General features: G+C 42.4%; 1 protein-coding gene and 1 pseudogene across 1 annotated transcript in view; one reads left to right on the plus strand and one right to left on the minus strand.

Moving 5' to 3' along the window:
- The window catches only part of LOC132569119 (heat shock protein HSP 90-alpha-like), a 106,267-nt pseudogene extending 87,283 nt beyond the window's left edge, over positions 1-18,984 (plus strand).
- The window catches only part of ZBTB20 (zinc finger and BTB domain containing 20), an 802,266-nt gene that overhangs the window by 737,863 nt on the left and 37,374 nt on the right, over positions 1-27,029 (minus strand). The window lies entirely within an intron of this gene.

Consider the following 27,029-nt stretch of genomic DNA (forward strand, 5'->3'; position numbering starts at 1 on the left):
CCAGCACAATTCTATGGGGAAAAAATCACTCCAGTCTAAGCCCACTGATATCAGGTGGATAGCTGTGTTGGTCTGAAGCAGCAGAACAAAGTTTGAGACCAGTGGCACCTTTAAGAAGTATCTGGAGAAGTGTGCTTGCACAAAAAAGCTTATACTTAGAATAAAATTTTGTTGGTCTTAAAGGTGCCACTGGATTTAAACTTTGTTCTTCCATTGATTTCAGTGTATTTAAGGTGAAGTACCTTTGCACAAGATGTACACCTTTGCAACACTGTACACCTCTTAATGTTAAGTGCTTCTGTATTTGAGAAAAGCTTAGGTTTGAGCAATATAGAACAATCTGATTTATTATTTTTAAAACAGCCTTCAATAATCAATAATTAAGTATCAAAGAACAGCAGAAAGATAAATCAGACTTAATATCCACATTTGTGCTCAGCCTTTTGTACATAAGTTTAACAGACCAACCAGTCCAAAAATTTGTTAGTGAGCTACAACACTTTAAGGTTAGGTAAAATTTGAACAGTAGAGTAAGCCACAAGTATCTTCACGTTCTGCCTCCCAGTGTAATGTAAACTGAAAACTCAAGGATAAAAAGGGGAGACAAACAATAGAGGTAATATAAAAAAACCCTTTTATTCGACTTTTTGTTATTATGGAGATTATAATGTACAGGAATACCCACAAAAGTGTAGAGAGTACCAGTTCTATTAAAAACTGAATAGTAAAAACTGCTAAATAGAGCATAAAGGGAATATTTTGGTTTACTTAGAAAAGATCCTTCTTTCATTAATGAGGATTTTTCTGTTTGCTTAAACTGCTACAGGAAACAGTCTTAGATATCTCTATACTAAGTCTTATGCCCCTGTAAATCTCATGACTCCACTGCAAAGGAGGAAACCAACAGCCCACAGTTGAAATGTGGTTGCGATAGTGTGGTTAAAAAGCTTTTGTTAGGATTTAATGCTGTAACTGTATCTCTGCATCTGGTCCCCACACATGCCAATTACTTAAAAACGTCTGCAAGATACTTACATTGATTATTAAATGGCCTGTTAGGAGCAGAGGTGGATTCAGGACACTGCCACTATTGAACTCTGCATATGCAACTGGACTCTGACATTTCATTTGGATATTTTAAGCACTAGATGTCATTGTACTTTCTAGACCCATATTAACATGTTTAATGTAACAGATGGGACTTGTTTATGGAAGTAAACAGTCAAGTCTGAAAGCAGGTTTGCCCAGAAACAGTACTTTCATTTTGGATCAAGGTAGATGTTCCTCTCACATACTCCAGAATAGATACAATTTGTAGCAAGACTGTACAGTCCCCAAAGAAAACCTAAGTAAAATTTCATTTCAAGCCAAAGGATCAAAATTCAGAAGGTTTAGCTTGTTCATATGATCCTAATCAGAGGCATTTCTTTCATGCATAGAAGAATGGTTTCATTATTCCTAGGATCAATTTCTCTCTGCTTCATTCTTGCCCTTCATTGAGCAGCAAAGAAGAATCACCTGTGTATGCTAAGATTTGCTGCTTGAGATTCTTAAGGGGGGAGGTCTTCCATTCACCATGCCAATCTAGTTTCAAGTGGGTAGCTGGGTGTCAGAGACCTAAGCTTGGGTCCCCTGGGATCACCTTTCCTTTTGTCTGAGCAGCACCCAGCCCTGTTGGTCTTTGAGCTTAGAAGTACCCAAATAAAGCAGACCTTTGTAAAAATATACAATTGTAAAAAAGGTTTATTCAAAGGTTTTTAGAAAAGGATATCACTAAACATAAGAACATAAGAGAAACCATGTTGGATCAGGCCAGTGGCCCATCCAGTCCAACACTGTGTCACACAGTGTCCAAAAAAACTGGTGCCATCAGGCGGTCCATCAGTGGGGCAGGATAGTCTCTACGGCTTAGCAACAGAAAAGTAACTTTTCAAATACATTTAGTACCTGGTGTTAGCACACTTTCTGGCAGCATAAGAACCAAGCCTGTAGCATCATAATGTAGCATAACATATCAAAAGCATACTAGCAAGGCACAAGCATAAAGTCAGCATGCCTTTCCTCTGACCTATAGCCTTTTTATAGCCTTTTGTCCTCTGGTACTATGTGGTTTCTTAGATCCAATCAGAAATCTCCCTTGAAATTTTCCAAAAAATGTTAATGTCCACTCCTAATCTCCCCTCCCATCTGGTTACACAACTGAGCGCAGATTCTCACAATTAACCAATTATCACATTCTTGAATCCAGCCTTGAAAGATAGGGATGGCATCTACAGAAAGGTCCAAACTGTGGACACCTGTGAATCTAGTCTTTTATTTCCTTTCAGGCCTTTGATTTTCAGTGCCTCAAGACCATGGCTATTTCCCTATGAAGTCAGTGGCAAGATAAATATTGAACAGCTGAGAACAGATGAAGGAAGTGACAGAAGTGCTTCACAACGTTATAGTCCCACCCTCTCCTCAAAGCACTCAATTCAAAGCAGTCATCCATCCTTGCAAGAATTGAATAAATTACTTCCATATATTGGATTATATAGGGATTGAGGCACTGTTGCAGTACCTATCATGTTACCAGAAAAACTGGCATCCCCTCTCTTTAAAGGCGGAATTAGTAGAGGAAGACTTAGAACTAATTTGGAGTGGTATCTCACCAAGTACATACCAGGGTTCAATTTCAGAAAGACTCAAGATTTAAAATAATTTAAAATGTTTACCTAGAAAAATGTGTAGGATTACAATCATGCTTGAAAGCAGTCAAAATACACTCAATCAAGAGACTAGGAAAATACGGAGGGAAAATAGTGACTTGTAGGGGTAGTTACAGAGGCAATATTACTTGTACAGATATGCAGACGTCCATATAGAAAGTAAAGATGGGTTTACTGGCATGACCAGCGTGACACATCAAAGAGGCCCAATTACACAGAGTAACAGTACAATCTAACATGGCGCCCACAGATTTCACAATGGAGTAAAGTTTGCTCTCATGTTTTATGCTGTTTTGGAGAGGTGGTGCTCTCTCCAGGAATATGATCAAGTTAACTATCACTGATGGGCGTTCCTGGGTGTTTTGAATGGATTCCCAGTTTGAAACAAAAGGTGGGAATGGATCAGGAAGAGCCATATAATTTAATGTTTGAGATTAATTTTATCTTGGTACTCTGGGAAAAGAGGCAGGAAGGAAATGGGGGTTTGTGAAATGGGTTTTGCACATTAACATAGGGTAACACAGGGTGGAAAGGATGACTATTTTGCAACCTTAGACAGAAAACCTTTTTGGAGAGCCTTGGCAGACTTTTGACCCAAGCAAAAATGTTTTCACTTGGCCTGTTTTCACAGGATCTCTGGTTCAGGTCAGAATACGGGGACCCCATTGTTTGTTGGGGTGTTTCCATTAGCCAGTGCCTCTTGGCTACAATCACCTACAACCAGACATTAATGTGAGCTTCTACAAATAGCCAGCAGAGCCATTATTTCACAAAAACACAAATGAAGCTGCTTACACGGAATCAGACCACTGGTCCATCTATGTCTGTATTGTCTACTCAGATTGGCAGCAAGTCTTTAGGGTCTCAGGCAAAGGTCTTTCATATCACCTGCTCGGTCCTTTTTCACTAGAGATGCCAGGGACTGAACTTGAAAAAACCATGTGCAAAGCAGAGGCTCTTTCACTCAGCCACATCATCTCCCTTTAAAAGAATGTTAGCTCAAGAACCCAAGAAGAGATATTACTTGCTTGATAAAGAGTTGTTGTTTTAGGAAGTACATGTCCGGAAATACAGTGGTAAGAAATTCAGGGTTTAATTTGAGTAAAGAGGCACTTACAGAATAAGTGAAACACTGACAAAGACAAGAAACAGAAACATATGAAAAAACTGCACAGATGTTAATACCTCCAAACTTGTGTAAGGTGACTCTTTTCTACTGAGTAAGCCCCATGGCGCAGAGTGGTAAGCTGCAATATTGCAGTCCAAGCTCTGCTCATGACCGAGTTTGATCCTGGCAAAAGCTGAGTTCAGGTGGCCAGTTCAAGGTTGACTCAGCCTTCCATCCTTCCAAGGTAAGTAAAATGAGTACATAGCCTGCTGGGGGTAAAAGTGTAGATGACTGGGGAAGGCAATGGCAAACCACCCCATAACAAAAAGTCTGCCAAGAAAACATTATGATGTGACCGCCCAGTGGGTCAGTAATGACCCAGTGCTTGCACAGGGGGCTACCTTTACCTTTTAATTAGAGTACAAGTAATCTTACAAGTAAGAAACACACAGGTGCAAAATTATTTATATTTTCAAATTTATCAACAGACAAAAAAAATTGCAGTCAAGATAAAAATACACAACTTCTCCTAGTATACAAAAGTAATAGCTTGCCAGATCAGCAAGGATATTAAACTGAGACAATGTGATTATGGTAAACAGACCAGACTAAATCTTTGAGGATGAACAGGATCCAAGAGTGGAGCAGCCATTGGTGAATAAAAGAAAGATCCAATCCAGAAGCTCACACTGCAAATATATTTGAAGCAGCATAAAACTACCTGTCTCTCTCACACATGTTGAAGGAAACAACATTAATTCTGCATATATTTCTTCCTTTATATAAATGTATTAAAATTTTAATATATTAAAACACCACCAGTGGAATACAGTTTGTGAGCTTTTAAAATATATTCACGTAATTAATATATGTTCTCATCACTAAATCAAAGGCCATTTCTTACTATCATTCTTGATGAGGTCCACAGAAACTAAAAATGACCCAACACTTATGGACCACTTAGCCATATATAAATCTGTATGCCAATTACACTCCTTACAGAAGCTATGGCTTTCTGTACTTTCTCCTAAGAACATTTGTTCTTTTTCGGCCTGGTCATGGGCCTTTTCAGACTCAACTCTTTAGAACAGCTTACTAGAGAACAGAATAGTTCCTTTCTAGGTGGTCTTCAGAAAACTGTTGAAGCACTTGTTGAAAGGCACTGAAATTTGGCATGCTATTTTTATTGCTGGTGGTCCAACCACTGGTCTTTTTAAATCTCTTATTCATCATTGGTTGGTAAGTGTAATTCTGTATATTGTTATTTTAATTATATGGCATACTTATTGAGTGCTGCCTTAATCCTTCATGTGAAAAATGAGGAAAGGAAATATATTCTAAATAAATAAGCAAGCCATAAGGCATTATATGTCAGTCAACCATTAAGGACTGTAAAGGAGTATTTGAATGTATATGAACAAAACACTATTTGGGTTTTTTTTTAATCTATAATATTAAGACCATATAATGTAATTTAACACCATCTGCAAGTCAAAGTCAACCGTGAGTGAACTTGAGTTTTCACTTCCTCTTTCTTTTATGTGTTTTAAAAATGATGCTTCTTGAACAACCAACTACAAGATTTCTGATATTATTGGGGGATCCACTCCTGGGTTATTTATACAGCAGTATCCTAAAACCTTTAATGTAACTGAGTTTAAACTACTGTAGAAGGTAGATAAAAATTCTAACAAATTATGCTATGAGCTAGGCCTAAAGGTGGTGTTCAGCATTATCTTTTTAATGCATTTTAATAATGAAAATAAAATTAATTCACACTGGTCAGTAAATCCAGTCTAACTGTGTTGATTGCAGCTATTATGCTTATGATCTCAGCATGGTTAGGGTCATAAATCAATCTACCACTCTACACACTTCACTATATGTCACTCTGCATCCAAACCAAGATATTAAACACACCTCTAAACACAGTCTGCAGGAATATAAAATGCTTTCCTACCTACACCGCTGAGCCTGTCAGGGATAACACAAAGAAAAGCATTGCCTGATTTTGTGCCTGTATGCCTTGTTTTCATATGTAAAATTCTTCTATGGTTGTGCTGTACCCTCTTTCATGTCTTCATTTTGATTGGTATTTCCTTCAGGCTTTCAACAGCAAGTAGTCTGACACCTGCTTCATTTTGTATACCTTCTTATTTACTGCACAATCCCATTCAATTATCTGCAATGACTTTCACATATTGTTCTTTCATATTCCCAGAAAATATTTAGGAAGCAATCCTAAAAAGACAATCTACTCATCAGTCCCATTTTATTCAATGGGGTTTAGTCCTAGAAAACTGTTATTAGCATTGCAGCCTTAGTCATTCATGTGACTTTAATTTCCCTTTTAAAGTCGAAAGTATTTTAAAATATTGCTATTATTTATTTTAGGAGCCCAATGGCACAAAGTGGTAAGCTGCAGTACTGCAGTCCAAGCTCTGCTCACAACCTAGGTTCGATCCTGGTGGAAGCTGGGTTCAGGTAGCCAGCTCAAGATTGACTCAGCCGGGGTGGCACGCTAATCTTTGGTACATAGAAAAAACTCCAAAGTATTTCAGAAGTCACTTGATTAGAAAATCGCTGTGTGAGGTTTGGTCGAAAATTAAGAGAAAAGTATATGGAAGTATAACCCCTAGATGGATTTCCCCGGAAGAAGCTTCAGTGCAACCTCAGTTAAGAAACAAGAGGAAGGTGATTAGATATACGGACTTGCTTGATGAAAAGAATAAATTGAGAAAGAAAGAGGAGCTAGAAGTGGTGGGGATAAAACCGGATTGGTGGGTAATGACCCAAATAATAACAAAGTACAATAAAGATAAATTATCCGGGTTCACTAAGGAGAACTTTGACTTTGACAGAATATTGACGTCAGGACAAAATAATTAAGAAAGTCTATAAATATTTGCTGCAAAGGAAGCTTGAGGACGAAACAGTTAAGGTTCCCATGATAAAATGGGCAAGAAATTTTAAGAATATAACTTTAGATCAATGGGCATTATTCTGGAAGAGTAACTACAAGATTGTGAAACCAACTAATTATAGAGAAAAAATTTTTAAGCTTTTCCACAGATGGCATATTACGCCGGTTCAACTGAATAAAATTAATCCTACCGTCTCCCCGAAATGCTGGAAGTGCGATATAGTGAATGGATCGTTCTACCACATGTGGTGGTCGTGCAAAATAGCGAATAGATATTGGGTAGGGGTTCATAGAATGTTATCGCAGATACTAAAGATAAATATACAATTTAAACCGGAGTTGATGCTACTTTCTTTTGTTAGGAATGAGATTCCGCGGGACGACGAGTATATAGTAGTCTATATTTTGACGGCAGCTAGAACGCTCTTTGCCAAATTTTGGAAACAGAAGATTTGCCCCAAACAAGATGAACTAATCCAAAAAATATTTCAAGTTGCCGAATTAGACATTCTAACAAATTTAGTTAGAGGGATGGTAAAAAGTGAAGCTCTAGAAAAATGGGAAAAATTTTATAATTGGGTAGAAAAACAAAAAGGATATAACTGATACATATATGTATACTATTGTTATATTGATAATTTAACTTAAGCGGGAGATATGTTTGTGTTTTGAGTTCCCACAACCATCCTCTTTTAATATGTATTCTAACTGTATAAGCTGACAATAGATGTAGTTAATCTGTGTTACTTTGTTTTTTTCTTTTTCTTTACTGTATTGTCTGATATGTTCAATAAATGTTGAAAATTGAAAAAAAAAAAGATTGACTCAGCCTTCCATCCTTTCAAGATCAGTAAAATGAGTACCTAGCTTGCTGGGGGTAAAGAGTAGATGACTGGGGAAGGCAACGGCAAAACATCCCGTCTGCCATGATGCAACATCACCCCAGAGTTGGAAATGACTGGTGCTTGCACAGGGGACTATCTTTACCTTTTTTATTATTTTATTTTTGGATTTTTACCCCGCCATACCTCTCAGGATGTCTCACATCAACTCACAGAAAAATAAATTCATTAAAACATTGCAAGAATACAAATTTAAAACATTAAAGGAATGCTTGGCTCAGATTCATATACCACAGCAATCTGTAGCTCAAACCAACATTGTATCGCTAGATCTTGCATTTGGCCCTCTATCCTTTGATTTCCATCTAACCTAGAAATTAAAATATGTATATCAATAGGATGTCCAGTATAAAGGAGAAGATGAGCTTCTGTCCTCCATCATCCAAATTTCCTGGTTGTTGGCATTCTAAATCTCAAAACCTTCGTTCCCAAGACACTGTATCAGAAAAGAATAGACCAGAGGTGGCCAAACTTACATAGGCCCTGTACACACAGCGTGTTGAGTCTGTGTTAAACTGATCCGGTTCTGTTCCGAATATCTTTGTTCCGGATATTATCAATCAGACTGCTATACTACAATTCGAATCACTCCATGGTGAAACGGTCTTCTGCCGTCCACATGATGGCACCATGCAGTTCTTTTTTTCTTCCACTATTATGTGCGTGCTCGCATTATGTGCATGCGCACATCATGTGCATATGCACGCATGCACATAGGTTAAAACATTATGTAGTTATGTGGTTATGCGCATTTCGCTAAGTAATAAAAAAGAATAGTGACCGCAAACCAGATGTCTGAGGCTCCTTTTGCTCTGGGACAGCCTTCAGACATCCAGAAGTTGGTTAATATCGCAGCAGAACTATCCAGACGGAGAAAACAATGAGGTGAAACCGTAGAACTCAAAAAACACCGCAAAGGAGCAGGTAACAAAATAATCCGGTTCCGAGAAGGATTGGGGGGCTACCATGAATTAATACTGGGAGGCAGACGTTGCTGTCTGATCAGCCACTTTAAATCCGGAAGGAAACAGCAGTGACATCTGATTATACTGTGCGTCTGAACAGGACTTTAACATAAGAGCCACACAGAATAAACATAAGATGTTTGAGAGTCATAAGACATGAACATCAGATGTTTTAAGGCTGCAAGAAAGGAAGGAAGGAAGGAAAATAGGAACTGGAGGTGGAACGAAAGCAACTTTAACTTTAAATGTGTTCTTCCAGCTGCCATCCAGCTTGGCTGGAATAAGTGATTTAAAGAGAAAAATGCCTTCTCCAAGCTGGCCAATGGAATGGTGGGGGCTTCGAGATATGTGTGTGCAGCTATCGTATCATATACCCTTGACCGAAGAATGGTGCACTCCTTTTATCTGGGATGGTCATCCTCTTCCACAGACAGACATAAGCTTTATTGGCATAACAGAAAAGAAATACAAGATCCAAAGGAACTTCAAAATAGGACATACAAACCACAGTAATTTGCCGACACAGGCAGCATGGGGATACAAGGTTACAAACAAAACTTAACTAAGAAAACTGGAGCGAGGTATTCCCGTACCTGACTCCATTTTTAATTTCTCATTCATTGCTAGGGCCAAAAACTCCACAACCTGCTTAATAAATGGCTCAATGTCAATTCTCAATCTCAAAATCTAACATATTTGCTGCTATTAGAAACATTTCAATCTAGCTGGTTAAAAATGATTACTAATTAACTAAATTTACTTCGTTTCTCCCCTAAATTCATTCTGTCCCTTAACGGAGATCAGGCCAAAAAAAGTTCTACAACAAAGGATAATGTACACAGAAAGACACCTCAATCTCTCAAAATGCCCGGATTAAATTGTGCCTGATTCAATTAGGTATCATCTTGCTCCTCTTCCCTATCTTACCAGCTTAGAGAATCATAAGATGAGAAAAGCTTTCTCCCTGGCAAGATGTTCAACCCTTCCTTCTGCTGTCCCTGAAGGAAGGTATATGAAAATTCCACTAGCTCAGGCACTTTGCCAGTGTGAGTTGCGAGAAACAACTGAACATGTGCTTCTAAGATGTCCTTGGTATAGTCTAGCCCACGGTAAATATATTTCCCCTTGGGTTAAGGCTAAGCCAGGGCTAACAGAGTCTGCTCAGGTAGTCTCTCTCAGATGCCAAACAGATTATTATAAAACAGGTAGCTAAATTTTGTAATGGTTGTCTTTGTATTAGAAATGCATACATCTCTTGATTTTATTGATACTTTTATTCATTTTACTATACTATTTTAACCATGGATAATTTTGCCATTTAATGTTCAAATTGTTTGAATTATTAGGCTTTTATGGTTGGCTTGGTGCCATATAAACTGATGATGATGACAATATGTGTGAAAGAGCAACATGTGGCTCCTGAGCCACAGTTTGACCACCCCTGGAATAGACTACTGTAATGCCCTCTATGTGGGGCAGCCCTTGACGCAAATTCGGAAGCTGTAACTGGTGCAAAACACAGCAGCCAGGTTGTTATTGGAGCTACCTTTACAGGAGCACATTCAACCTGCGCTGGAAACACTGCACTGGTTGCCTGTGGCGTTCCAGGTCCACTTCAAGGTGCTGGTTATGACCTTTAAAGCTGAATATGGCCTGAGGCCTGTCTACCTCTGGGACCACCTTTCCTCATATGAGCCCCAGAGAGCACTACAATCAAGTTCACAAAATCTTATGATCCCCAGGCCAAAAGAAGCCTGGCTATCTACCACTAGAGCTAGAGCCTTTTTGGTAGCAGCCCCTGTCCTGTGGAATGCCCTTCCCACAAACATCAGGGACCTGAGGGACTTGCCACAGTTCTGCAGGGCCTGCAAGACAGAATTGTTTGATTTGCTTTTAATATCTAACAGGGAAATGACCACTATTCCACCCTTCCACAGCATCAACATTTTAACCCATTCCAGTATAAATGTAGAGCGCCAAACAATATCCAGCAACATCAACGTATGTAACGCTAAATAATAATTAGTAATATCGAGGTTTTGGATTTTAGGGATTGTAACTGGATTTTAGGGATTGTAACTGTATGAAATGATGGTATTGTTATTCTGTTTTTATTTCTATGTTGTTTTAATTGTTGTTAGCTACCTTGAGCCTGTTAGGGGAGGGTGGGATATAGGGTTGCCAAGTCCAATTCAAGAAATATCTGGGGACTTTGGGGGTGGAGCCAGGAGACATTGGGGGTGGAGCCAGGAGCAAGGGTGTGACAAGCATAATTGAACTCCGAGAGAGTTCTGGCCATCACATTTAAAGGGACAGCACACCTTTTAGAATGCCTTCCTTCCATAGAAAATAATGAAGGATAGGGGCACCTTCTTTTGGGGCTCATAGAATTGGACCCCCTGGTCCAATCCTTTTGAAACTTGGGAGGTATTTTGGGGAGAGGCACTAGATGCTATACGGAAAATTTGGCACCTCTACCTCAAAAAACAGCCTTCCCAGAGCCCCTGACACCCGTGGATCAATTCCCCATCATTCCCTATGGGAATCGTTCCTGGAGGTGCATAATGGCTGTGGGGGTGGAGCTTCCCCCGCCGGCCAGCTGGCTGGGGGAGGGGGGAAGCCTGTAAAACCAGGGGATCCCCCGCTGGGACCTGGGGATTGGGAAGCCTAGTGGGATATAAATATAATAAAAGAAATAAAAGAAAAAGAAAACAAAGCATTGAATGACAAGCCAGTAGTGACTGTATGTTTTCTGTACCTCTGAATAAATGATGTTTTACCATATAATTATTTGGTAGGATATTACAGCTCAATGGTAAAGAGCCACCTTTTTCATGCATACTATCTCACATTCAGTCCCTAGCATTGACATTTATGAGAAAAAAAGTTTCTACTTTAAAGTTTGAGAAGACCATTCTGTTTAGCTGTGCAGAAACATTACTATGATAGTAGACAGTATGGAAGATTCTATGTGCTGTTTCAGTATAAAATGGCATGTACTAATATTATTATTTAATGATTAAAAACTAACATGAAAGCAGCAACCTACAGACAAGATTAGGATCCTGTCATGATGCTGAGAAATGCTGGAGGTCAGTTCAAGGAAAATAGGAAACGAGGAAAAATAGCCACCTCATATTCTGGGAATTTTATAGAAACTTAGACTGCAGTATCTTGTGGGTCAATAATTTCTCACAGCCCACACCCACTGCCATTAAAGAACATATAGAATATGAGCCCTTTCTGGGGTTGTGGGCTCACCCAAACTAGAAAATAATAGGTGTTGCATAATCAGAAAAGCAACAATGATTCATTGTATTGGGAGTCATTTCTGTACTATGTAAGTTTTGAGCTATCCTTCTCCTGTGTTTAATGTTCCAAGACTCAAACTGCATTTTATTTCAATCATGGATGCTAAAGTTAGAGAAAGACACCTGTTATTATCTAGTCTGTCTTTGTGACTAGTGAAAAAAATGGCCTTTATTCTGTTCACAGAAGAACAGATGATGCTCATTGAGAAAAATTAGTTCACATCTATAATAAGTTTCCCTTTCTCACGGGAGTCACTTTATTCAACATTCAGCTTCTTAAGCAAAGTTTCCAGTGAAACACAAAACAATTTAGCAGTGCTGGCATTTAAAGACATCATTACAGTCAAAATTACCTTATGTAAAATAACTCTGCCCAATTATGGACACAGACAACTTTCCAAGTATTGTCTGAACAGACTGAAACAGCTAAACAGCGGGGAAAGAAAATGTGCGCCTGTTTGGCAGTCTCTGAAGAACATTACTATGAGTGGGTGGGCTTCAACTAGATTTAACCAACTGCTCGGGTTTCTTTTAGGGTTCTGGTGATGTTCCCTTTTTTGAAAAAACAGATCACAATCTCACAATATGAAGCCATTAAAATATTCAACAACACAAAAATACTGAGTATACATCCATGAAGTAGATCAATTTCCTTTACAATACAATATTCTAAGAACAAAATGTTCTACCAGCAAATCAGATAAGAGCCAAAGCAAAAAAAAAAAAAAATGGAATACATTCACTACCAATTTACTGCAGTCACCCATAAACTATTACAAGAACATTATGTATTGGGGTTCAAGCCAGAAAGCTATTAAAGAGGACTGCACTGATGTCTTCACTGCAATGCTATTGAAGCATTAATAAGTCCTTTGGGCACTGCATTTATGATGAAAGAGCCATCATCTAATGATATTTTCACAAACATTAGCTTTTTGAAGGGGCTATGCAGCTAAAAAACCCCAGCAATAGCTAGGTGGTTAGTCTTCCTACATTTGTAGAGATTACAATCTTTTCATGTTTGTTTTCAGCCAATAGTCAGACACACATATATTCCAAGGTAGATTATGCTAACCAACATTGTTTTGCAGGTACAATTTATCATCCTGGTTTGCTTTCCTTGCTAATCTTTCTTTTTAAATGTCTGAATTGATATCACAAGAAATATGCGCAAAATAAAAGAATAAACACTAAAAGGGCATTTTGAAAGGGAAACATTAGTTTAACAAAGATATTATTTTAACCGTGTTTTTGGAATGGGACACATTATAAAACTTTAAACTTACTTACACCGTATTTTAACAATCAAGAGAGTTTCATAGTAGTTTATTCCGTCTGAAAACGAACTGGTAGATTTAAAAGAAAACCTCTTTCCTCAAGCAAAACCAGACCAAAAAATGCAAAGAAGCTTGTGTAAAATTAACGTCATAAGAGAAGCTTTCAGACAGATGAGTTTTCTCAGGCTGAAATATTGCACATTACCTTCTGCTCATAGTCTATAAGAGTCCACATGCATACACACTCACAGGACTGTGCTTAAGTTACCACCCAAGAGAACAGGTCCAAGACATAGTCATGAACTATTCAATGTTATAACAAACCCGCTACTATTTTCTCTTCAGAAGCAACATTCTTCTCTGAGAACTCCTAAACTAAGTGTGCACCAAGTTACACATTTTACAGTATGGTACAATACACACCAAGCACATCTGTGTGAGAGAGAGAGACAGCATACTAAATTGTCCTCCTTTCGGATCTATATTATGGAAAACTTAAAAAAAAAGTCAGCATCCAGATCTAAAGAGTTAAACCAAACCAGCTGTTTTTCTGTATGTCAAGATTCAGTTTGGGTTAAATCACTTAGAAAATAGGGTTGCTGTAAGCATCATCTCTAGCGAATATTTGCCCACATTATAATAAACAAATAATTAGATAATTGTGAATCACTAAGTGTTAAAATTTTTTCCCTATTACATAATCTGGTGATACAAACTCCAGTCCAACTTGGAAGGAGGAGAATAGTCACTGAGGACAGTAACAAAACTGCACTGACAACACATTTTCCCTCCTTTTTTTATTTTTCACTTTGAGGCAAAGAAAGAAATCTTGTACGGCTACAGTTCACCAGTGTTTCTTTAGAGGCCAAAGGAATTCACTTTTTTATAAACAGGTATAATTTTCCATGCCCTGAAAAAATGTAATACCCTTTTTAAACATTATTTTTTAACAGCAAGGTTCTGTTGACTATATCATTGAGCAATGGACTAAACACTGTTTTCTTCAAAGGTTTTGGTACCAGGAAGCAACGAATGCCTCTAAGATACTAAAGACAATGATCAGCACTAGAATTCAGAATCACTTTGGAGGAGTCCTGTTACTTATGGGTGAAAAAATGTAGCAAATGAATCCCTAGGGCAGCTCCAATCAAGACCACTGTGTTTTTTTCCCATAATATCTTGATTAATGGACATGTGGTGTATTGCTTTTTAAATAGCCATGCTTATGCATTGTTGCTGTGTTATTTTACCTTGTGTGTAATTAGTTACATTCCAATCAAACTTACATTAAAAGTAATAAGCAGTAATTTCTACCTGTGCTGGTACACTGAACACCTGGGAGTCATTTTGCAGCAACTAAACAGAATCTACAACTACATCTCTCTTCATACTTTGCAATTTCACAGCAGGGCCCCAGGCTTTGCTGACATCACAGCAGCCAATAAGGTTTTCAGAGAAATGGGTCCCTTTTGACTGTTGCAAGAAGAGACAGTAACACAAGCTGGCATGACAACATGTCAGGAAGTTGTTTTAGTAAGACCTACATAGCACAATGCTGATTCTACGTTCACCACCTCAGAGAACTGGAAAGAAAATGCTCAAGCAAAACCAGACCAAAAAATGCAAAGAAGCTTGTGTAAAATTAACGTCATAAGAGAAGCTTTCAGACAGATGAGTTTTCTCAGGCTGAAATATTGCACATTACCTTCTGCCCATAGTCTATAAGAGTCCACATGCATACACACTCACAGGACTGTGCTTAAGTTACAACCCAAGAGAAGAGGTCCGAGATTTTTTATTCTGCACAATAGGCCAAAAACAATTTTACTGTGAAGAATAGCAGAAGTGTTAATAAAAAGGACTACGATGCAACACAAAAACCTCACAACTGAGAAATGCTTTACTTCCAGCATTGGGGTAAATGAAATTCTTCTCCATCTGCTAACTATATAGGTCATTTAAATAAGAAACAAAGAGGTCTGAGAAATTCTTGCTAAAAGCAAAGTTATTCAGACATCTATTAAAAGCTTGATCCGTTATAATAGTGGGGGGGGGGGAATTGAAAACTTCTGGAATTCCTGTTTAAATTGATGCTGCTCTGTTTTACTGGACATATTTAATATGTACCACCATTAACAAAACATTATATGCATTAAGAAATAATCCACCAGATCAAATCAAGAGTTTGTTCAAATGCCCTGGGTTGTTGGGGGGGGGGGGGTTGGGTTTTTTTTGGGGGGGAGGGGCAAATTCTTGCTGTAACAGCTCTGTAAACTTTGGCAAGCAAGAATAAGTTGGCAGAACACAACATGAAAAGAGTAAATATGTTTCATGGCATGTATATAATTGAACATTCTTTAGATTCCTCTAACAGAAATGTCAATACCATGGAAATCCTTGAAACATGAACAGATAAGATAGATAAATGTAAATAAGTATACCCAAACATTCTGCACCCTTGACTTAAAAAGCAAAAATCAAAACATTTCTACTTCAGATACCTTCCCCATACATGATTTCTCTAGATGATTTTTTTCATTAAAAAAAAAATCCTTCTAAAACCTCCCAGCAGGGTGACTGCATGGGCCTCATTTCAGCATCAATCTCCCAATCCCCATATAACGTTGGGAACCTTTTTGTATTGACAATGGTGGGAGATAACTGAATTCTGTCTTGGTGATACAAGCGCTATAGTGTACCACAAAACCAATCAAGAAGCTTTAAAAAAAACATTCCATGCAACTCAATGTAGCTATTTGTGTATGACAAAATACAATTCACCCAGAATGAACATCCTGGATAACAACTTAATAAAAATGCACTACCCACATGGAAATGACGTAGTCTAAGAGGATGCACCAGAGAAGGAAAGTGTCCGTTGACAGTTGTAATTTAGGTATAGCTATCAGGAGATCAAGTGCTACTGCAGATGCCAAAAAACTAGCAACGGTCCATCAAAAATTTCATCAGAAGAAATGGTCCATAAAAAATCTCATCCCCAAATAATGTTATATTACTTCTATGTAGATTACCTTTTTATCACTGATAGGGATTCTGCAGAGGAGCACAGTTCCATGCATTCCTTCATAAATAAACCTGAGCCTTGGTGTAACAATATTAGGCACATTTGTATAGTGCATTTGTCTGGTGGCCTATATTCTAGTAAAAAGAAGGCTAGAAGTTTCATTAACACCTAAGTGGGCTACTTTAACACAAAAGTAAAAAAAGAAGAATGAAATGGGGTTTCACTGTGTGATATATGAAATCTTTCACATACATGAGACTTAGGGATGCCAGCCTCCAAGTAGGCCCTGGAGATCTCCTGGAATTACAGCTTCCCTCCAGACGACAAAGATCAGTTACCCTAGAGTAAATGGATGTTTTGGAGGGTAGACTATATTGTATCCCACCAAGGTCCCTGCCCTCCCCAAGCTCCATGCCCAAATCTCCAGCAGTTTTCTAGCCTGGAGCTGGCAACTGAATGACGCCGACTCCCACCTGTGGAAAGAGGGACATGGCAACTCTGCTGAGACCTTTGGTTCAATTCCCACTGTTTAGAAAGCTAAAATGGCTTGGGATGTAAAAAGCCATGCCTGCAAATTATTTTCAGTGCCTGTTACCATTAAATCACAAGGTGTTTATATATTTTTGAAAATATAAATACCATTGGATATTAAAACGGTAACAGTGTTTGAAAGCTTACGTGTTTGCATTCCTGTTATTCCAATCAAATCTATTGTAACTACAGACTAATAATTCTAATTGTGAACTTGTGCTCTACTCTCGTTTGCAGTTTACCTGGAAGCACCAATTCAAATGTAAATGGAAAACAACAACAGTCTTGTACATTGCCTTTTCTGAGGCCTGAGGCTGAAGAGCAGAGTGTCTTTAGTAGGGCTCAAGCCAGTCTCTCCCTCAGACAAAGGCCTCAGGTTCTGCTGCATATTCCCGTAGGCATACATTTCTAATGTACTCTCTAAGCCAGCGTTTCTCATTTGCAGGGTTGTGACCCGGTACTGTGCCACAGAAGCCTCAATACCGGGTCAAAAGAAAAGCCAAAGCTAGCCCCGCCCCCAGCAAAGCATGTGTTCTGCTCTGCTTCCTTCCTTTCCCATCTCTGTTGCACAGAGAAAAGCTAGGCTTGAAGACTGACACAGGCTGCAAAGCCTGAGCCCCATTTTGCTTCCTTCCATCCCTCAACATCTCTGTGTTGTGCATGGGCTGCCTCTCCTTCCTCCTCCCCCCCTCCCAGTGTTTGAGAGAGCACTTTAGACCCATGAAGTGTTCTTCCTGGTATGAGCTTTCATGTGCCTTGCAGTATGTTCTTTTGGAGAGATTTCCCCGGGAGGCCTGGGCAGCAAAGAAGGGGGGAGGGTTCAGCCGGGAGGGGTGGGGAATGGGCATTCCAGTAGCTATTTTTTTTTTTTACCAAATGACCCCTGGGCAGAATTGTTGCTGACTGGGGTCATCTGATGGTAAGTAAGGCTTTTTTTTTCCCTTTGTCCCCCTTCTTTCTTTCCCTGCAAGTGATGCTCTGTCTGTATTCATGGTGCGGGGGAAGGGGGAAGCAACAGTGGGAGGACGTCTAGTGCCCTGGCCCCACTGGTGGACATTCTGGTGCTTTTTGGGCACTGTGTGAGAGAATTTTGGACTGGATGGTCCACTGGCCTGATCCAACATGGCTTGTCATGTTCTTTCTTTCCATTACTTTTTTCCCTTTCCTTTCCTTCCCTTCCATTTCATTTCATTCTTTCCCCTTCTTTCCTTCCATTTTTACTGGATGAAACTTTTCTATTCATCATACTGTTGTACACACACACATATGATGCCCCATGGCACAGAGTGGTAAACTGCAGTACTGCGGTCCAAGCTCTGCTCACGACCTGAGTTTGATCCCAGAAGAAGCTGGGTTCAGGTAGCCGGCTCAAGGTTGACTCAGCCTTCCAAGGTCCGTAAAACAAGTACCTAGCTTGCTGGGGGGAAAGTGTAGATGACTGGGGAAGGCAATGGCAAACCACCCAGTAAAAAGCCTGCCGTGAAAACATCATGATGCAATGCCACCCCAGAATCGAAAATGACTGGTGGTTGCACAGGGGACTACCTTTACCTTTGTACACACAGATATACATGTATGTCAGAGAGGATATACAGTCCAGTAAGACTGAGAAGGTCAGAGAATTATATTCCCTTCTAGAAATCCTTTGGGTCGAAATATTGGGAGTTTGTTATCACCCACTGGATCAAAAGATAAGAGGATGATTTTTAAAATGATGAAAGAATGATTATAAAATGATTAAAGATAGCAGCTAGATGTAAAAACTAGGTGCACCTTTTTGCACAGTCTGTATCAGTGAAGGCTGGCCAACCAGTCAAGAGCAGAGGACATGGCTACATTTTGGAATCTGTTTCATGGTCACTCTAAAGTATAACAGAATGTTATGAACTCAGTTTCAGAGCTGGCTACACAGAGCTCTTCTTCTCCTAAATATAGGTGTCATAAGTCAGCCAGAACTCAGTGATAGCAAGGACTCCTCAGTAGAAGAGGAGTCCCATGTAGCCAGCTCTGAGACAACAGATACCAACAAACAGGAAGATGAGCTGCAGTCTTGTCAGGATTCACAGCCAACAGCTGGTGCAGAGCCATGGACACCGTCTATCCCTGATTCAGCAGGTGAAACTCAGCTGATCATTTCCAGACCTCCAGTATCACCCACACCCTTAGAGCACCACAGCCTGAGGTCAAGAGCAGCTACAGAAGAAATGGCAGCTGGCTGCAAGCACAACTCTTAAGCGTGTGGCTATAAAAACCAGCCAAGGGAGGGTGTTAGACATGGATGCTACATGTACGACAGACACTCAACCACCAACTCTTCCTTGCCTGACTTTCTGGAACCCTGATGTTTGTACTGAATGACTTTGCCTTGCCTGACATCTGAAACCCTGACTTTTGGACTGAACAACTCTATCTTGCCTGACTTCTGGTACCCGATACTCTGAGATTGTTTGTTTATACTATTTTTTGCTTTATTTAAATATACCTGCAAACTTTTCTTTACACTTAACACACACAAGTTTTAGTAAAACCTTTGCTAAAACAAGAAGTAGAGACGAAGAGACACTTCAGCTTTCATTGTTTTCTATACATCAAAAATGGCTGCATGTCTTGTTCTTCCCTCATTTATACAATTTATTTCTTGTTATGATGTCAAGATATTGTGGATGTCTATGCAAATGGTACAGCGCAGTAGAATGGGAAGCACACCATTTTGCAACATGACATGAAGTTGTGTTAACACCATAGACAACAGAGAAGAATGAGAGCTGTTTTTGCAGTTTTCAACCTACTTTGGATAATATTCCACTCCAGCCTATGGCTATCCATCTGCTGTCCTCCAGTAGTGGGCATTAGCTTAGTTTCACTTGCACAGTGCACAGTAAAAAATACAATACAAATTGTACATATAAGGCAGGGCTTTTTTGTAGAAAAAGCCTAGCAGGAACTCATTTGCGTATTAGACCACACACTCCCTGATGTCACCAGAAGTGATGTCATCCATCCAGTAGGTTACTTTCCACATATCGACACAGAACAGTATAGTGCCATCAGCTTCATTTCCTGAATGTGTGCTCTGACACAGCCAAATGCGAGAAAAAGATGATGATGATGATGATATTGGATTTATATCCCGCCCTCCACTCTGAAGAGTTTCAGAGCGGCTCACAATCTCCTTTACCTTCCTCCCCCACAACAAACACCCTGTGAGGTGGGTGGGGCTGGAGAGGGCTCTCACAGCAGCTGCCCTTTCAAGGACAACCTCTGCCAGAGCTATGGCTGACCCAAGGCCATGCTAGCAGGTGCAAGTGGGGAATCAAACTCGGTTCTCCCAGATAAGAGTCCGCACACTTAACCACTACACCAAACCGGCTCTCATTAGACCTTGTTTCACCCTGCCACAACCATGGCTGGAGAGAGAGAGCCACGTGCAGTGGAGCAGGCAGCAGCAGGCCCAGCTTCTCCCAGGAGGGGGCACTTGTGGGTGGCTTCACATCTTCCGCTCTCTTCACAAGCCCATTGGAGGATGGAAGCAGCAGAGAGGATGGATGTCACGGGCTGGGGCCGGGTCAGGCGAAGCCCAGGGGCAGTCCAAGGCCAGTAGCTGGTGAGCAAAGAGGGTCCGATGCGCCAAAGCCAAATCACAGTCCAGGTATCGCAGGTCAGGGGTTCAGAAGCCGAAGTCAGGGGTTCCAGAAGTCAAGCCAAAGTCAGGGGGTCCAGAAGCCAAAGTCAGAAGCCGAAGTGGATGCTAGAACGTCAGGTAAGTGACTAGTTGCTTCCACAAAGCCTTCTCCCAAAGCCCACAGCTATATAGCCCTCTGCTGTCTGTTGCTCATTTGGGCTAAGTGCTGACTCAGAGGGCGGCCAGGATCCTGCTAAGACTCATGCATCCTTACTCCTAGAAGAGCCAGATCCTTTCAAAACTCAGGGCTCAGGGAGCGTCCTGCTCATGAGCGTGCCGCCCTCCTTCGATCCCTGAGGTCCTGCCGAAGGCGGTCACGCACCCGAGCCACCTGAGAGGGCGAAGCAGGGGGGGCTTGGGTCTTCTCCCGCAGGGGGCAGGGGCACTGGTGCAGGTGGCCAGGGCACTGGTGCATGTGGCAGGGGCACAGTTTCTCCTGCAGGCTCGGCTTCTTCCGCAGGGTCCCCAGCACCCATGACAATGGAGCGCATGGTCTGGGAGTGTGTGGCTGCCTAGTGCCTTCCCTCTGCCGGAGACCTTTTTTGGAGCCAGAACTATGTTCCTGTGCATTTCTGCTAAAAAAAAGCCCTGCATATAAGGTTATTAAAAAGAACTTCTTCTTAAAGCTGCTCAGTATGATGAACAGAAAATGGCAGCCACATAGACACGCGAATGAACTCCAAAACTGGTGTTGAGAGCCAGGACAATTTACAGGACCATGTTATTTCCATTATCAGATAAGACATAACTGATTTTCCATTTTGTCATCTCTAATTACAGTGTTCTTTATTATATACCCCAGTCATCATCAGAACAAAGGTTTGAATACATTACAATGCCTCCTGCAGGACGATTAGTCCAAAGATGTATTTCTGTGAGTAGGGGAGGCTGAGATGGATTAAAAGTCCATTGCCTCAGTCAAAGGCCTGGTGGAACTATTTCTTTTTACAGGTGTGCAGAACTGTGTAACAAGTTTTCTTGCAAATACACTTTAAAAAATAGCTTTAAGGTTAAAGAACATACTTTATTGCATTTTTAAGATGAATTCTATGGTATGTGAGCTTTCACCCCTTTTGGGTGAAACTTTTAGAGCCAGATACAGGGACAAACCATTCGTCAAATAAAGCCATAAATTTGGAACTCGGGTTAGTTCAGAGTAAACTTTAGCATTATAATATATGCCAACCTCAATTCAACTTCTTTCTTCATCTTCCTTCCCACATCCCACTTTATAACTATCAATATATCTAAGAAGCTTCTTAATTATACACTTTTCAGTATAAGTGATGCATGCCAGAGTTCTGGGAAGCTATCTGCAAGTTAAAACTTGGGCTGCATATAAGGATACCTGAAAATTAGGGTTCTTTTGTCTCAAATTCAATCCACGCTTTCCTCTCCTTAGTAACCCATTTGATACAGACTAGCCAGACGACTGAACACTGTCAATAGCCTTTCTTGCCACCTTGTACTTCAGGCAGGCTATCACTAAAGTAACAAACAAACTAGTAAGTTCACTTGAATATTCATTTGGTGGTTTGTTTAAGAAAAACAATTCATTTTCTAAAAGTAGAAAAATTGTTCCCAGAAGCCAGGGAATGGTAACTTTGTGACAACACAGGAATCAGTCAATTTATGCTCTGCTACAAAGAAACAGCAAGAACAAGTTATCCCAGTGGTCAACAGTGAAGAGACAAAATGACATTTGCACAAAATGTAGTTCAGCAGTCTCACTACAGAAGTTATGCGAATCTCACACAATCTCACAAGAAGGAATAATACAAAGCAGTACATATAGGGCTAAAATTAGTATTCACCTAAGTACGCATGCCTGAATGGGTCAATCCATTTCAGAATATGTTCTAAGAAGTCTGTCTAGCCCAAAATGGATGTAGATAAGGCCCTCTGAGGCTGTTAGTTGCTGTTGTTTCATTCATACAGTAAATAAGGCCCTCACCATTATCAGCCCACCCACCCCACCCACCCCGCATTTCATGTTACTTAGCGTCAAACTAGACAACACCAAGTCCCCAGGTCTACCATGAGGATGTGGCACCGTTTTTCTGCTTTTAAAAAATGTAAGGCCTTTCTTGGTTCTTGAAACAGCATGGGAGAGAGGGGAAATCCTCATTGCCCAAGGCCACAGTCCCCAGCAAGATCAAACCGCTGAAGCATTTTTAAATGCTAAAAAAACTGGCTCTACAATGGCACCACGTCACCATGGCTGACTTTATATTGTCTAGTTTGAGGCTAGCAAGACTACAAGAACAATGAAGGCTATAGCAGGACTGGATTCTGTTGCACATGAATGGTGCACACACAGTTCTTGGAAGCCATGGGAATATCTACAAATTTAATCAGGTCTTTTGAGGTTATTTATGGAGTGCACTTAGAGTGAGTCATCAATCCAAATGAATGAAAGATTCTGTATGATCAGAATTTCTGCATGTTCAAAAAAAACCATATGGTACAACATTCCTAACACTCTTCACGATTGTATAGTTGAATAATTCCCACAGAATAACTGGAGATAGGACAGTGAAGGACCAGCAAGAAGTGATGGAATTTCCCCTCACCATAAGTCTTCATGTGCCCTCCCCTCCAGTACATTTTATTTCCCTACAGGTACTTGTTCTTACAGGCCGTAGTTCAACCTTCCAAACAGTTACATTTTTATAAGAGTGACCTAAGTTTCTCTCATGTCCTCATCAAATGAACACTGGCACTTCCAAAAGACTTCTTTAACTTAAATTAGGGGCTCAGTCTCCTAAAAGCAACAGCATAGAAGACATGCTGCACTGTCAATAGATCTAAAGGCTGCAAGTTCACTGAGATCACCAAGAAAGAGGAATTCTAACTTCCCAACTACTTTGGGTTAAAAAATGTACATCCAGTGCTTGTGTAAAAGCTACAGACGGGCAGTGAAACACTGCACAGCACACTGCAAGGCAGCATCTTGAGGATGAGATTTTGCAGGTCAGAAAGGTAATACACTTTGGAGGCTTGTCTGATTTCTTAATGTTTATTGCAGCAAGTAATTAATGAAAATGCTTTATCCCTCTGTCAAATGTAAGGGTCCAACAGAAACCATTTTAGCATACAAGATGCCATTGTCTTTCAGACAGTATACCCACTATACTAAGAAGGCATGTTTCAACAAGCCTCTTTTAAATAGAAACAGGTTTCCTACCTGTAACTGATGATCTTCGAGTGGTCATCTGTGCAGTCACACCGATGGGAGAAGGCGCCTGCGCCGATCACGATCGGTAAACTTCAAAGCTGCGGATTTCCGCGCCTCCGTCCCAGTGCGCATGCCCAGACGCCCCACTGCGCATGCCCACCGGGACGGGGAGCGGACATCCCGCCAGTTCCTTCTGACCGCTGCGTTAGCCCACAGATGGACCGACAGCAGAGGGGGAGGGCGGGTAGTGTGACTGCACAGATGACCACTCAAAGATCATCAGTTACAGGTAGGAAACCTGTTTATCTTCTTCGTGGTCTCTGTGCATCACACCGATGGGAGACTAGCAAGCCAAAGTCCTACCTGGAGGAGGGAGCGGCGGTCCATCAGGAAGAGACAGACTGCAACACAGCGCGGCCCACCGAAGAGTCCTGACGCCTCCTCAGGTCCAGCGCATAATGCGAAACGAAGGTATGCGCCGAGGCCCATGTGGCAGCCTTGCAGATGTCCGGAAGAGGGACCCCTCTCATGAAGGCCGTCGAGGTCGCCACAGCCCGCGTGGAATGGGCCCGGACTGGCCCTGGAAGCTGCGTCTTGCGGAGGAGGTAACAGAGTCGAATGGTCCCAGTAATCCATCCCGACAGCCGTTGAGACGAAATCCTCCGTCCCCGCAACGCGGATGCGTATGACACAAACAGTCGAGGATCCCTCGGGAGCCCTTCGTGCGATGGAGATAGAAGGACAGCGCCCGCTTGACATCCAGAGCATGTAGCCGACGCTCAGAGTCCGACGCCGGGTTGGGAAAAAACACCGGCAAGCACAGTTCAGCATTCAGATGAAATGGAGAGAGCTCGCCCACCCTCCTGGCCGACGTGATCGCCACCAGAAAGGCCGTCTTCCAGGCTAAAAGATGAGGGGGGCACATGGCCATCGGCTCAAATGGCTTTGCCATCAAGGCTTTCAACACCAAAATTAGGTCCCAAGCCGGCGCCGGAACCTTGATAGTAGGGTATGCTCCGAGGAAACAGCCGCCAAATAGACCCGGACGGAAGACACCGTCAGGTCCCCGTCCAGCAAGGACAAGATAAAATCAAAGATGACAGGCAAGCCTGCCCCGCGAGGCTCAGCCCCAGCGTCCTCGGCAAACCGGACAAACCTCGCCCACTTATAGGCATAGGACTGCCTAGTAGAAGACTCTCTGCAGTTCAGTAGGACGAAGCGCGCCCGGTCCGATAACTGCGAGCGCTGAGGCGCCACGCCGTCAGTTTCAAGTGCGGTACATCATGGTGTAGGACCTGGCCCTGATCGGAAAGCAGAAGGTCCGGAGCCTGTGGGAAGTGATGAAGCCCCCCGTTGGCGGGGCGCAGAACTATCGGGAACCACTGCTGCCTCGGCCACCAAGGGGTGACCAGGATTCCCACCGGTCTGTCCCGCAGAATTTTGTGCACCACCCTGGTTATCAGAGGAATCGGGGGGAAGAGATAAACGCTGAGGTGGCTCCATGGAACCAGGAGTCCGTCCCCCAGAGACCCGGGGTCCGCTCCCCCCCCCTGCTGCAAAAAAGTTCGCACTTTTTGTTGTCTTGCGTTGCGAATACGTCCAATTGGGGAGTCCCCCAACGCCGGAACACTGGACTCAAGAACTCCCAGTTGAGCTCCCATTTGTGCAGGGAGGCCCCCCCTCGGCTGAGGAAGTCCGCCTGCACATTCAGCTCCCCGGGGAGATGGGTCGCGGCAATCGAAACCCCCAAGGTCTCGCATAACTCCCAGATGGTCACGGCAAGCAAACAGAGGCTGCGGGAGACCGTGCCCCCCTGTCTGTTCACATATGCCATGGCCGTCGTGTTGTCTGTTAGAATGGCCACCGAGTTGCCCCGAATCAATGTCTGGAAGGACTGGAGAGCGTGGTATATGGCCAGCAATTCCAAGAAGTTGATGTGCCGGCGAAGATGATGGTCCGGCCAAGGGGCCCCCACGCAAAGACCCTGAGTGTGTGCCCCCCAACCCCAGAGGGATGCGTCCGTCGTAATCGTTACCGTCGGGGCCCGCCTCTGGAAGGGGACGCCCTCCGTCAGCCAACACTTCAGTCCCCAACAGTCCAGGGAGGCTACCACCTCTGGAGGGACGTGCAGCAGTCGAGAGAGGGGGTCGACATTGCACCGGAAAACTCCCAGGAACCATAGTTGTAGCGGGCGCATGCGGAGTCTCGCTAGACCGAGGACAGACGTAGTGGCCGCCATAAGTCCCAACAGTCGCTGGACTTGCCGGGCTGACAAGGTAGGGTGCTGGCGTACTGCGTGGACCATTCGCACAATGGCGCCCACCCGATTCGGAGGGAGAAAAGCTCTGCAGACCGTAGTGTCCAGGATCGCCCCTATAAATTGCACCCTCTGAGAAGGGCAGAGGTGAGACTTTTCCCAATTGACCTGCAGGCCCAGGTTGACCAAGAGAGTCACAGTGACGTCGATGTGCTGCAGTAGGAGCTCCCTGGAGTCCGCCACCAACAGCCAATCGTCGATGTACGGGAACACCGTTAACCCCTGCAGCCGCAGGTGGGCCGTCACGACCACCAAAGTCTTGGTGAAGACTCTCGGGGCTGTACACAGGCCAAAGGGTAGGGCCCGATATTGGAAATGGTCCTCCCCTATGGCGAAGCGCAGGAACTGCCGGTGACTCGGAAGGATGGAAACGTGGAAATACGCATCCTTCAGATCCAACGTCGCCATCCAGTCGCCACAACTGAGAAGCGGCAGGATGTGCTGCAGGGACACCATGCGGAACTTGTCGCATCGAACGAAGAGATTTAGGGCCCGGAGGTCCATGATTGGCTGTAACCCCCCGTCCTTCTTCGGGACTGTAAAGTAACGGGAGTAAAAACCACGGCCCCGCTGGCCCAGAGGAACCACTTCGATAGCCCGTTTGCAGAGGAGAGATTGCACCTCTTCCTGGAGGGACAGGGAAGGTGGGGTATCAACAAAATGCGGGGTCCGGGGAAGACGAATGAACTCTATCCCGTACCCGCGTTGGATGACTGATAAGACCCAGAGGTCCGAAGTAATGCAAGACCATGCTGACAAAAAAAGGGAAAAGGCGGGTAGGATCCACAGCCGTGGATAGGCACGGGGCCGGGAGGCAGTCAAAGGCCCTGCTTCTGTTGTTTAGACCCCTTCTGTCTGGTCGACTGGGTCGAGGACAGTGAATACTTGGGTTTAGCCTGATACTGCTGGCGAGGAAAAGTGGGCGACGGCTTCGTACGCCAGGACTGTTCCGGTGACTTGGAATACGGCTTCTTGGCCCACGGTTTCCATTGGCGCTTTTGAGGACGAGAGGTGGACACCCCCAGGTTTCTGGATGTCTTCATGCTCTTATCCAGCTCTTGGAGGACAGAGTCAGTGGTGGAGCTGAAGAGACCCGACCCGT

This window comes from Heteronotia binoei, chromosome 3 (assembly GCF_032191835.1).
Source record: "Heteronotia binoei isolate CCM8104 ecotype False Entrance Well chromosome 3, APGP_CSIRO_Hbin_v1, whole genome shotgun sequence".
Lineage (NCBI taxonomy): Eukaryota > Metazoa > Chordata > Lepidosauria > Squamata > Gekkonidae > Heteronotia > Heteronotia binoei.